We start from the raw sequence: 13,134 nt of genomic DNA, 5'->3' as shown, positions 1-13,134 counted from the left end.
CTGTCAGCCTAATGTCAGCCTAATGTCAGCCTAATTTCATACTAATGTCAGCCTAATGTCAGCCTAATGTCAGCCTAATGTCAGCCTAATGTCAGCCTAATGTCAACCTCCTGTCAGCCTCATGCTGGAGTCTGACAGAGTTAGCCTCATGTCAGCCTCATGCTGGACTCAACTCCTCGTTGACATGTTGACTAAAGGCCGGTTTCTAGACCTCCGCAGAGTGCTGTACGTAGATAGGAGAGGCCTCTCCGGCGCCGGAGAGCCTGTCGGAGTCCCTCTTTGTAGCTTATGTGCGCATCCAATATTTTTTAACTATCCGTCGACGCAACGGAGACGGCAAGGGCTGTGATTTGTTCCTCTGACAAAATCATTTCTGGAATCACTTCTCCGGCTTGACTTTGCACCTTATTTACTTTACACATTGTTTACTTTGCACATTAAGGACCAATAAAACACCAAATAAGATTTGAAACACCATGGCAGTTGATTTACAACACTATTTATATGGTTTGTAGTCAACAGATAAGATTGATCAGCTGGCGAATTGTATTGCCTATCCGACATCCGGGCGGAGAGCTGCGGATGCCCGAGCGCTCTCGTAGTTACGGAGTCGGATTACGGAGCATGGAGTCTGAGTAGTATACTTCTGCCTTGATGACTTGAGCTGTGATGATGCCGAACACAGGCCCTCCCCTCTCCCCCCTCGCCCTACCCCCCTCCCCCCTCGCCCTCCCCCCTCCCCCCTCCCCTCTGTCTCCGTGCTGGCTCCCTCCCTCGTCCCCCAGTCGTACCCCAGGCTTCAGCAGATAAACTCTCCCTCAGTGCTAATGTCTCCGATGCTCAGGACATTCATACTGGATTACGGCCGCCACTAATGACATTGTTGTGTCTATCTGGCAATTAGGGGCCGGGGAATGGCCGGGCGAGGGCCCCATTGTGAGGGGCCCTTGGCCCCCGCCGTGAGCGTGAATGGCTGAGGGGGGGGGGGGGGGGGGGGGGGGGGTGAATCAGCCTCCACCAGGGCCCAACGACACGCTGCTGTGGACAATGTGGGGGTGGCGGCAGAGGGTTTGAGGGTTTGTGTATTCAGGGCAGTTTGAGAACAATGAGGTGAAAGCGTCTTGGATTATTATATTAAACAAACTGCCTCCCCACCCTTCAGGGAAATAAGGGCTAATCAAAAACATAATTGTGTTGTTCTCGAGGGTAACGTGTGTGTGTGTGTGTGTGTGTGTGTGTGTGTGTGTGTGTGTGTGTGTGTGTGTGTGTGTGTGTGTGTGTGTGTGTGTGTGTGTGTGTGTGTGTGCATCTGTGGTGCATCTGTGTCTGTGTGTGTGTGTGTGTGTGTGTGTGTGTGTGTGTGTGTGTGTGTGTGTGTGTGTGTGTGTGTGTGTGTGTGTGTGTGTGTGGGTGTGTGCGTCTGCGTGTGCATCTGTTTGTGCATGTGTGTGTGTATGTGTGTGTGTGTGCTACTGTGTGTGTGTGTGCGTCTGTGTGTGTCTGTATCTGCGTGTGTGTGTGTTTGAGTCTGTGTCTGTATGTGTGTGTGTGTGTGGTGTGTGTGTGTGTGTGTGTGTGTGTGTGTGTGTGTGTGTGTGTGTGTGTGTGTGTGTTTGCGTCTGTGTCTGTATCTGCGTGTGTGTGTGTTTGAGTCTGTGTCTGTATGTGTGTGTGTGTGTGTGTGTGTGTGTGTGTGTGTGTGTGTGTGTGTGTGTGTGTGTGTGTGTGTGTGTGTGTGTGTGTGTGTTTGCGTCTGTGTCTGTATGTGTGTGTGTGTGTGATCATGTATGATCTAACTTCATTAATGAATAATTTCACTTCAACATTGTGCTCCGGGAAGGAGAGTTTTTGTTTAACAAATGACATTGAGTTGTGCTGAGATTAATGTTAAGTTATAGTGAACACTTTTACAAAAGCACAGTGGATCACCAAAGGTTTGGTCCCCCAACAGAAAATATTCTGTCCATTGGAGTTTATCTCTTAGTAGTCAGCCAGACAATATTAAGGCTGTTATTATTGTACAGCTATTATTGCATTACAATAATTGAGTAAACTGAATCTGAACTGATCCCAGGGCAGCCCTGCAGTGGTCCATCTGTCAGAAGGACATGAGCTCCATCCCAGGCCAGACAGATGTTGGTTGGCGTTCACATCTGTTTGTGTGCCAGATGTTGTGTTGTTATAGCGTGGAGAGAGGACACTCATGAGATATGGTTTTATGACAAAAACAATATCATAAAATGTTAAAATAACGTGTGGTTATTGAAACAAAGCTTTAAATCAAACACATTTCAACAAGTACAAGCGTTTGGCCAATGGGATTAGGAAAGATCATATCGAGACATTAACAAGACCACCCTGCTGGTCCTTTGTGGAATTGCATGTTTTTGTTTGCTTTGCCATGTGCTTTTGTTTTTGTCTTGAACCCCGCCCTCCCCTGCCTTGTGCCACTCCCTGCATTTGGAGAGACACTTTTCCCGTTTTTGCTCTGCCTGTTCCTTCTCTGCCAGTGACGTTGACTATCTAGTGATTTTCTGTTTGTGGATTTTTCGTTCTGGAACTTTACCTGGATCTTTTGTGCGTTACCCTTTTTGACTCCTAAGTTTGACCTTTTTCTCCTGTCTGCCCTTTAGTTTCAATCCTGAAGAAAACAAATAAATATTTTTTGACAATCGCATCTGATCTGCGCCCGGTCCTCAGCTGCAACCCCTAACAGTATGACTCCAACAGCCCGGTTACCTCAAAACACCTCGAACCCCTACCTCTGACCTCTGACCTCTACCCTCATACCCTCTACCTCTAACTCTAACCTCTACCTCAACCATTTGCTATGCTATGCTAACCAATCGGTTCTTCACCTCTCCACATTCTCCCCTTTTGCTCCAGAGATTACAAGTGATGGATTTACGCTCAACACACGGCAAGAGGGAGACTACTTTAAAACAATAACTGGAAGAAGTCCTGAAGTGAAAGGTTAGACATGGTTAAGGATTATCTAAACATAGTTTTGTTCATCAGTGTTTGATTAATCATAAGCTCTGAGTACAGAAGGTGTTTGTTCCGCCATAAACTGCTGAGAAGTGGTTGTGATTTCCCCACGTCCTGGCGGCCCGTTCCGCTGCTCACCGCCCTGAGAGCCGTGAGCCCTCTGTGGCCCTCGGGTTCAGACTGGGAGGCAGCAGAAGAACGGATGAATCAGCGCACAGAGCATTCAAACAGGACGCTTCACCATCAACCCAACCCGTCTCTAAAACAACCTGTCTCTGTCTGTCCCTCTGTCTCTCTCTCTCTCTCTCTCTCTCTCTCTCTCTCTCTCTCTCTCTCTCTCTCTCTCTCTCTCTACCTGCTCTCTGTCCCTCTCTCTCTCTACCTCCTCTCTCTCTCTCTGTCTGTCCCTCTCTCTCTCTCTGTCCCTCTCTCTCTCTCTCTCTCTCTCTCTCTCTCTCTCTCTCTCTCTCTCTCTCTCTCTCTCTCTCTCTCCCTTCTCACCTACCACCCTAAGGCACCCCTTAGCCCCCTCAGCACCCCTCAGCACCCCTGAGCTCCTTAAGGCACCCTTAAACCTCCCCTCAGATCCTTAAGGCCTCCTTAAGGCCTCCTTAAGGCCCCCCTACGCCCCCAGCTGAACTCTAAGTGAGAGTCTATAAAAACCCGGACAACCAAACAGCAGAGCTGGCTAACTCAGCAGGACATGAGCTAACTGTTAGCACAACAGCAGCAGCAGAGCTGGCTAACTCAGCAGGACATGAGCTAACTGTTAGCACAACAGCAGCAGCAGAGCTGGCTAACTCAGCAGGACATGAGCTAACTGTTAGCACAACAGCAGCAGCAGAGCTGGCTAAATCAGCAGGACATGTGTTTTAGGTTCAACCTCATCTCACTGTTATCAGCCACGGTCCAAACCAACTCTTTATCTTTGTCTTCTCAGTCGTTGAGCTCAACTCCCTCACACAATATATGCACTTAAAAATAGTCCTTAGCATTGTGTATCATCTTACCCTAGCTGTCTGTGTTGTGTACGGGGAATGGGTTAACCTGATGGTTAGTGCTTGGCACTTGGTTCTATGAGCACCCTCACTGTACCCACAGTGATATTGTTGTCCCTCTTTCTCCTGACAAATGTACTTATTATGAGTTGCTTTGGATAAAAGCGTCTTCTAAATAGCCTGAATGTAAATGTCAACATACAATAATACAATATGAAAGTGTTACAAATATTACAAATAAATATGAAGGAATTCAAATCCACATTTGGTCAGGGATCAAACACGACGTGTCCAGATGTCAGCTCCACATCTTCAGCTCTGACAGATGATGATAGATGGTGCATCTTTACAACACACACACAGGAAGTAACAGATACACAGAGTATTATTTTATGGAAGAAGATAAGGCGACACTTTATGAACCCTGGGAGGGAAATTCAGTTGTTTCATCAGCACAATAGCAGTGTTCATGTTGGAGTTAGGATTTGCATGCCATGCAGCAATATACATTGTAATATCCAGTGTTTATTCATGATATTCTCATATCAGGCTCCCGATCCGTCAGCTGTCTCGGATCCTGTGGGTGTTAAGTTGTATTTGGTAAGATGCATAATGTACTAAAGCGATGTTCCCGGGTGCATCCATTCAACGCCTCCGCCACCCACTGCTGTTCCCGAGCTGCGCTCGCGTGGGCGTCACGTGACGTCACCTGAACCGTCTCCAGCGGCCCCGGTCTCTCAGGAACTGAAGCGCGTCGCCCCAGGGGAGGTAAACCCCATTAAAGCAAAAATAGGCTAAATAAAACTATTAGTTTTAAGATAGACTTTAGAGCATTGGTTCTCAAAGTGCGGCCCGCGGGCCAATGGTGGCCCGCAGAAACATTCCTGGCGGCCCGCAATGACTACAGATGTAAGTAAAAATTAATAATAATAATATATTTTTTTCTTTTTTTAATAACAAAATTTATTTAAACATAAATTAAATAAATATAAAGAGAAAAGTCGACTCTCTCTAGCATTCAATTAAATCCTGTTATTTGTTAGTTTTAATCCGAATGTACATTACTTTGAAAGGATGAACCTCAGTTTTGTGATTTAGACCTCATTTGACCTCCCTCCCAGAGGTCCACGGTGCAATGCTTTTTTTCACTCCCTCAGTCAAATTTTGGGTTCCTAAATTGGCCCTCAACTGTCAAAACATTGAGAACCCCTCTTGGGGATACTAAATCATCCATATCTTATAAACATTTGTTTTGTACTCCAGAGTGACTCAAAGTGCAAAACGATGTGCCATTTCATATTTATTTGATCAGTTTCAGTGTGGGGAAACTGTGTTCCCAAAAGGCTGAGCTTACAGGAAAGGTTACAGCAATCTTGCAGTCTAAAGAGCGCAAAGGAAACTTCCCTGTTCTACTGTTTTGTCCTCATTTCACGACAGCTGCTATAAGAACAACAAGTCACTTAAGAAATGAAATCGTTTTACTTAGCTTCGACTCTTGCAACAGGAGAAATCGTGGCTCTTTCTCCAAGAGTAGTCGCTGAGCTCTCTTTTAACGAGAAGCAGCAGCACAGTGTTTGGGTTAGCCGCTCTAAGTTACCCGTGTAGAACGCTGCTTCAAATTAGTTCCGTAAAATCAGTAAAATCATAGTTATTTTATTTGGTCATCACGGGGGGGCCACAGGGGGGGCCAGGGACATGTCTAAAGGGGCACTGGCCCCTGTAGGCCCCCGTGTAGAATCGCCATTGATGGCCTGTGTTGTAGCAATGTTCCCTACCATGATAAAAGCACCCTGCAAATTCGTAGGCTGTGTTTGTACTCGGGGTATATCCGTCTAGGAAGGATGGTCCATATTGAACCTCACCACGATTGAGAGCACGGTGAATCTCCACAATCCAAACCAAAACTCCAGGCAGGTTGTCAGCCCGACATCTAACCCAGAGTGCCCTCCATTTAAATAAATAAATTAGAATCAGTTAAATTACTATCTATTGCTTAATAAGGTAACAAAATGGTGATTTAGCTTATGGCGCATTTATGAAAGCCCTTGCGCAATAATATGAATTTTAAGAACTGGTTGATGGTGGTTCCCCCCATGTGTAAGATCATGTTTTGATTTGCAAAGGAAACAATTTCTGTTCCCTCGTTCTTCATTTGTCACGTGAAGTCGTTCCCCATTTTGTTATACTTTTCCATCATTGCCAGTAATTTTTTTTTATTATTATATCAATATTAATTTAAACAGAAATATCAATATATATAAAGAGAAAAGTCGACTCTCTTTAGCTGTCTATTAAATCCTGTTATCTGTTAGTTTTAATCCGACTGTACATTACTTTGAAAGGATGAACCTGCAGTTTTGTGATTTAGACCTCACTTGACCTCACTCCCAGAGGTCAACGATGCAATGTTTTTTTTCACCACTGGGATGCTGACGGCGTTACCCGCCTCCTTTGGCGGCCCTCAGTCAAATTTTGGGTTCCTAAATTGGCCCTCAGCTGTCAAAAGTTTGAGAACACCTGCTTTAGAGTAAGCATTGAACTCAGTCCAATGCAAACGTGTGAATTTTATCATTTCAATCCTGTTCTTACCTTTCGTCTTCCATAAATCGGCACTTTTTCTGCAACCTTCTGGTGAATGAAGTGCAGATTTTGACCTTTGAATCAATCTTTGATACATAAATCCAAACCAGTGTCTGAGATTACCGTACTTGCTGAGCCTGTTGGCCGGGAGGGAAATGTTTTATCACCTGTGCTATAAATCCTCCCTGGTCTGGCTCTGGATCGGGATCGGGATCTGGGTCTGGATCTGGATCAATATCGCAGAGCACTGACGACTACATCGAGTTTCACTTCCCAAAACAAGATTCCTCTGCATGTGTCAGAGCGGGCGTTATGTAATGCGGAGGAAAGTCAGTTTGCGTTGAGAAAGCCTTCCACACGTGATGATAGTGGACTCACCAGTAGATCACGGTCTGGCGCCGGGAAAAAACGGAATAAATGAGTCCTCAAATAGAATGAGATGGAGGTAAAGGTAAATCAAACTAACTCACTAACGGGATCATTTAGTCATCGGCTGAAGAAATATATTTTGAAACGTTCTTAGGCATCTTGTTTGTGTAGTTTTAAACTCTGTCCTCGTGGGGGCGACATCCTCCTCGTAACTTCACCCAGTTTTTGAACGAAAGGCAAGAAAAATATAAATATTTCCTCAGTAAGGCGTCTGAGGGCCAAGAGACGAGACAGAGACGGCACTGGACCGCTGATGCACGGGGGGGAAACAACACGCGGTAACGGGACTGCGTGGAAGGAAGAGGGACAGCAGCTGGAGGAGTGCAGGACCTGGACGCGGTGTCCCCTCTAGTGAAGTGACCTGGGGGAGTGAAGTGAGGCTGCCTGGGGGAGTGAAGTGGAACCTTGGGGAGTGCGGCACCTCTGTCGTGAAGTGGGACCACCATCACGGGGTAAACTACGACGGAGGAGAGGAGAGTTTGGGCGAGGAGGACGCTGAGACCTCGGCTGGACATGGGGATGTGGGCGCTGCTGTTGATCTGTCTCTCCCAGCCAGAGATCGCCAGAGTTCTGGCTCATAAGCAAACGGGTAAGTCCCTCTCTCTCCTCTGAAAGGTATGATGACTAGCCTACAACAACGCACACACTCACACAAACACACGACTTATAAGACGCGAACTGTTAATCACCTGTTGGCATTTGATTGGAACAAATGTTGCTTTGGAGATGTGCGGAGGGCGCAACCTCCTCTGACCTGATTCTCTGCCCCACATCTGGCACCAGAAACCTGGCAAACATTTTGTAGTGTGTGTGTGTGTGTGTGTGTGTGTGTGTGTGTGTGTGTGTGTGTGTGTGTGTGTGTGTGTGTGTGTGTGTGTGTGTGTGTGTGTGTGTGTGTGTGTGTGTGTTATATCTCTCATTATTACTATCAGTTATATATCTATATAGTAACATAGATATATAACTAATAGTAATAATAACTAATAGTAATTATATATATTATATATATATATATATATATATATATATATATATATGTATGTATATGTGTGTGTGTGTGTGTGTGTGCATGTGGTTAACAGGTCCCTCACATTTGTCTGTGAGTCAGTTCAGCCACATGAAAGGTTGAGCGGCCAATCGGATTTAAGGATTTCTGAATGATAACATTTGCAGACTTTCCTTCACGGAAACAAAGCCTTTAGTTTAGTTGTCTCTGACACACACACACACACACACACACACACACGTGTGTGTTTGTGTGTGTGTGTGTGTGTGTGTGTTGTGTGTGTTGTACGTGTGTGTACGTGCGACTGTGTCTAAGTGTATTGGGTGTGTGTGTGTACGTGCGACTGTGTATGAGTGTATTATGTGTGTATATGTACGTGTGTGTGTGTGTGTGTTTCTGCTCTCCTTAGAGATGCATTATTTTTAGCTGCCCCGTTCCCCTCCTCTGACAATCAGAGCTGCTCCACTTTGGCGGGCCCCTCCTGTGGCCCCAGCCTCTCTGATCGGGCCCGGCCCTGCAGAGGCTCAGCTCTCCTCTCCGGGCCCCGTGCCGTGGACTGGGCCCCCTTGCTCGAAATGATGAAGACTTGCTTTCAGGATTGATTCCAAGAGATGACCTCTCCTCTTTAACTCATCCCCCCCTCCCCCACCTAGACCTGGTCTGGTGGGGGCCCCTGGACCTGGTCTGGTGGGGGCCCCTAGACCTGGTCTGGTGGGGGCCCCTAGACCTGGTCTGGTGGGGGCCCCTAGACCTGGTCTGGTGGGGGCCCCTGGACCTGGTCTAGTGGGGGCCCCTGGACCTGGTCTGGTGGGGGCCCCTGGACCTGGTATGGTGTGGCCCCTAGACGTGGTCTGGTGGGGGCCCTAGACGTGGTCTGGTGGGGGCCCTAGACCTGGTCTGGTGGGGGCCCCTAGACCTGGTCTGGTGATCCTTCAGACAGGGGGAGGAGCCTTCAGACAGGGGGAGGAGCCTTCAGACAGGGGGAGGAGCCTTCAGACAGGAGGAGGAGCCTTCAGACAGGGGGAGGGGCCTTCAGACAGGAGGAGGAGCCTTCAGAAGGAGGAGGAGCTAAAAACAGGACTCACAGTAAATCAAGTGATTCATCCGGGAAGATCAGGAACATGTTGGGTGGAAGCCAAGCAACCTGCTCCAGTGTTACCCCTGCTGCAGTGTTACCCCTGCTTCAGTGTTACCCCTGCTGCTCCAGTGTTACCCCTGCTGCTCCAGTGTTACCCCTGCTGCTCCAGTGTTACCCCTGCTGCTCCAGTGTTACCCCTGCTGCTCCAGTGTTACCCCTGCTGCAGTGTTACCCCTGCTGCTTCCCAGGTGTTACCCTGCTGCGCCAATTGTTACCCCAGGCTCCAATGTTACCCCTGCTGCTCCAGTGTGTTACCCCTGCTGCTCCAGTGTTACCCCTGCTGCTCCAGTGTTACCCCTGCTGCTCCAGTGTTACCCCTGCTGCTCCAGTGTTACCCCAGCTTCTCCAGTGTTACCCCTGCTGCTCCAGTGTTACCCCTGCTGCTCCAGCCATGATTCCTTGACCATTACCAAACTCATAATGAGAAGCATTAATCCAGTTCAGGGACTGAGGGCGTTATCCACTTAAGTCCTTAATAACATTATATTTAAACAGGAATCCCACCAAACATGACAACATGCAGCAGGAATTCTGCCTGTTGGCTGAAGAGGAGGGGAATTGGCATCTTAGGAGAATGCATGTCAACGCTAGATTCTCAGACATGTACAAAGTACAACGCGTCCAGAGAAGTAAGCCCTGCAGATCACAGGAGGCCAGACGAGAGCTAGAGACCCTCAGACCCACAGAGCTCCCTGATGCGGGGCTTATCGATGAGCAACTGTCGGGCTTTGTAAGGTAATGATGCAGGGCTGAAGGACCTTTTATTACACACCAAAGCTGATGATTACAGGACGTATCCACAGTACTGGGAAACCATCAACGACATGGTTTGATTTCCTATTCGAATTGGAACTACACAAACTTCTTAAATAATTAACGACTAAAATAGACCTTTATATCACAATATATCTTCAAAACAAATCGTAGCCTTTTTTAAATTTCACAAAAAATAGGTTTTCTATTTCCATCCATCCCAGCCCGATCCCGGCCGGTGGAGGCTGCTTGGAGACGTGTGAACGGTTCTGTTCTTTGTTGCTTTCAGTGTCCATGAAGGTGCCAACATGTCCGCCTCCTACCCTGTTTGTGCCAGGTCTGTTTTAAAATATCTCCCCCTGCTCAAATCAAAGGAGGCCGACTAGGCGTCCGCAGACAAACGAGTGTACAGCTGGGAGCCGTGACTGAACCCTTATTGACACGGCCTCTGGCTCCGCCCATAGCACACCTCCCGGCCACGGCCTCGCTGTATCCTGAGGACGGACCCCTCTGGGTGTCTCCGTTTCCTGGCCGTTGCATAACGCTCATTCAAAGGGCTCTTTGGCCTTGTGTTCTCTCCTGCACGGCTAACACATCATTTAGTCTTTTTGCTTTTAGCGGCGGCAGACTGAGTGGTTTTGTTTTCGCTGTCTCCGAACGCTGACCATCTGCAGAGCCTGTTAGCAGAGAGAGATGTCCTTTCAATAAAGAATTGATTGAAAGGTCACTCGCTACTGAAGTTCTAAACAGACGTGTTGGATGAGCTCACAAGGTAACAGGGCCAGGCCTTTCTCCTCCCAGGGTACCGGTACAGCTGTGTACTGATTAGGGGTCCCTGTTCTGCTGGGATACCCTGGGGGTTTGTAGAGGTGCTCATGCAAAGCACAAACCAACACAGTCATCCAGTGATGGAGGACAGATGTGGTCCACACATCTGCCTGTGGATTCAGCTAACTTTGTGTCTCTGCCTCGCTCCTCTCCCTCCCTCCGTGTTGAGCTGAGTGGAGCTAGGTGAATCATAGACGTTACAATGTGCAGGCGTTATGATCTGAAACGCTCCTCTAGAGACCAGTCTCATAGGAGGACGCATCAGTTTAGACATTGTTGAGTGGAGAGAGTGTGAATTTAATGGCATATGAGAACGGATTTTGTCTTTCAATGCTTGATCTTTGCGCGTGTGTGTGTGTGTGTGTGGGTGTGTGGGTGTGGGGGTGTGTGTGTGTGTGTGTGTGTGTGTGTACATGTGTCAGTGCGTGCCTTATGCATGCATGTGCGCAAGAGAGAGCGAGAAGGGAGAGGAGGAGGAGGAGAGTTGCATGTCCTTCATGAGCATCTGCGTTGCCCGCTGATCACACCTTCATGACTGACTCGGTCAGCCTGCCCAGGCGGCCGTGGTCTGCAGTGAAGAGCCTGGGTTAGACCAGCAGGGTAGTTAGACTCACCCTAACTCCTCCATGTAACCACGGCTCCCTTTGAAGCCAGAGCCCTCTTCCTTATCGGTTCAGCAGTATGAGCAGAGGCAAACTGACCCAATTAGGCTCCACGCTCTTACTCTGAAACAGGGAGGAAATGGCTTCCTCCGCAGTGTAATCAAACAAGAATTCTCATTCAGACCACCTCCCTGGTGTGTGTTGGACGCGAGTCTCTCCCTTCCGGTCTTCTTCTCCCGTCCCATTTCTCTGAGTGATACATGAAGGTCTGCATGATGGAGGTCTTTGACTACAGCCATCTGCAGTGGATCTTCAACTCCTCGTCAGTAACGACTGACCGGTGTTGGGGGACTGAATCCAGACCCAACCAGGGAGCAGCGACCTCCCCTAACCTCCTGGGCATCAGCTCAGGCCCACAGGTAGACGGGACATTGGGACTGAACCCGGGACCTCTCGTCTGGGAAACATCACAACAGTCTCCTGCCCCTGTTCTGAACTTGTCCGGGGGCAGAATGATGGGGGACTGAGTGTGCAAGCGATTTATCAAGTATCTGTTTGTAGTTGACAGTTCTTGGAGCCCTGCTGCATAGGAGAGAAGCAGAACCTTAGCACCGAGCTAATCACTCCCCCAACAATGGGATGCAATGAAAACCACTTCAGATAGTTCTACTGGACATGAGGTCCACGTCTGGTCCGTGTGTCAGGGGGCCGGAGAGGAGATCAACGTACAGGAAACAGGGAGAGGAGCTCAGTGACAGGTCGTCACAGGGTCACACTGAGGCTCAGCCTCTAAAGGCTGAAGGATTCTGTGTTCAACGCCTGAATGCCTGAGGTCTACCTGGAAGCGTCCTTGAGGAAAGGCTCCTAATGATGTACTTTAAGGACCTTAATAAGCTGTGTTTTAATCACTGTGTGTGTCCTGAATCGACCGACATGGTTCTGATCTAGTGTAACATGACGAGGAGTCATCTGCAGACCAACTCTCTCGTTTTAATGCTCCCCGTTTCTTTTTGCTGACTTGGCGTCAGTGTACAGTGAGTCATCTGTCACCGGGAAAACAAAACGCATTCCTGTTCGGCTCCGCGACTGTGGGAAGTAAACACTGAGGATGTGTGGAGCAGATGAGGACCGCTGGCTCAGGCTAGGCCACACACACTCCTCTAGGTCTGAGGGCCTGTAACACACTCCCCTAGGTCTGAGGGCCTGTAACACACTCCCCCAGGTCTGAGGGCCTGTAACACACTCCCCTAGGTCTAAAGGGGCTTTAACACACTCCCCTAGGTCTAGGCTTTAACACACTCCCCTAGGTCTGAGGGCCTGTAACACACTCCCCTAGGTCTTAAGGGGCTTTAACACACTCCCCTAGGTCTGAGGGCCTGTAACACACTCCCCTAGGTCTGAGGGCCTGTAACACACACCCCTAGGTCTGAGGGCCTGTAACACACTTCCCTAGGTCTAAAGGGGCTTTAACACACTCCCCTAGGTCTGAGGGCCTGTAACACACTCCCCTAGGTCTTAAGGGGCTTTAACACACTCCCCTAGGTCTTAAAGGAGTTTAACACACACACACCAAGTGTCATGCAAGATCCATTGTTCCAGGACTGTTCTCCATCTGAGCAGTTCCACCAGCCTCATCATGTCTGATAACACCGTGTGTCTCTCTGTCTAGATGCTAACCCGGGTCTGGAGAACCGGGACCAGAGCTGGAACCGTCAGGACCGGAGAAGGCCGGTTCGTGAGTCCCTGAGAGTCGACACCCTGCCCGAGAACCTGACCCACGTGGTGGTGAGACGGCTCTCCTTCTCGCTAGAC

This window comes from Gadus chalcogrammus, chromosome 18 (genome assembly GCF_026213295.1).
Source record: "Gadus chalcogrammus isolate NIFS_2021 chromosome 18, NIFS_Gcha_1.0, whole genome shotgun sequence".
Classification (NCBI taxonomy): Eukaryota; Metazoa; Chordata; class Actinopteri; order Gadiformes; family Gadidae; genus Gadus; species Gadus chalcogrammus.
This window is presented reverse-complemented; position numbering follows the sequence as displayed.